This window comes from Mustela nigripes, chromosome 1 (genome assembly GCF_022355385.1).
Source record: "Mustela nigripes isolate SB6536 chromosome 1, MUSNIG.SB6536, whole genome shotgun sequence".
In the NCBI taxonomy this organism is placed as follows: domain Eukaryota; kingdom Metazoa; phylum Chordata; class Mammalia; order Carnivora; family Mustelidae; genus Mustela; species Mustela nigripes.
The window spans coordinates 96,233,828-96,234,590 of NC_081557.1; the positions used below are offsets into that span (position 1 = coordinate 96,233,828).

A 763-nucleotide genomic window follows, 5' to 3' on the forward strand; every position below is an offset into this window, starting at 1 on the left:
TAGCAATTCTGGAAACAGAAAAACAACCACTTTCTGAAAGGTAGGACTGACGGAGAAGTGAATCCAAAGCGACGGGAAGATAGACCCTGGGGGGAGGGGCCAGCTCCCGGCAAGCGTCGGAGCAACGGAGCACAAAATCAGGACTTTTAAAAGTCTGTTCCGCTAAGGGACATCACTCCAGAGGCTACCCGGGGCAAAGCCCACACGGGGTCAGCGTGGCCTCAGGTCCCGCAGGGTCACAGAAGGATCGGGGGTGTCTGAGTTTCGCAGAGCTTGTGGGTATTGGAACGGGAAAGCCAACTACAGAGACAGAGCCGACAGTAAGCTCACAGCTCGGGCTTACCTTGAACTGGTCGCAGGCTCGGTGAGCTGGGAGCACGGCCGGAGGTCAGGCAGACGGGAGTAACTGGGCGCTATTCTCTGAGGGCACACTGAAGAGTGGGGCCCCGGGCTCTCAGCTCCTCCGGGCCGGAGACCAGGACGCCGCCATTTGTATTCCCGTCCTCCAGAACTCTACGGAAAGCGCTCAGGGACAAAAGCCCCTGAAAGCAAACCAGAGTGGATTACTCAGCCCGGCCCCTGGTAAGGGCGGTGCAATTCCACCTGGGGCAAAGACACTTGAGAACCACTACACCAGGCCCCTCCCCCAGAATATCAACAAGAAATCCAGCCAAGAGCAAGTTCACCTACCAATGAGTGCGGTTTCAATACTAAGGAGAGCAGCAGAATTCCAGAGGAGGAGAAAGCAAAGCACGGAACTCAT

General features: G+C 56.6%; 1 long non-coding RNA gene across 1 annotated transcript in view; it reads right to left on the reverse strand.

Moving 5' to 3' along the window:
• Window positions 1–557, reverse strand: part of LOC132013050 (uncharacterized) — a 270,890-nt gene extending 270,333 nt beyond the window's left edge. The window contains exon 1 of the long non-coding RNA XR_009402860.1: window positions 344–557. This is a non-coding gene — a long non-coding RNA (uncharacterized LOC132013050). The remainder of the gene's footprint in view (window positions 1–343) is intronic.
• Between the last annotated feature and the right edge of the window lie 206 nt (window positions 558–763).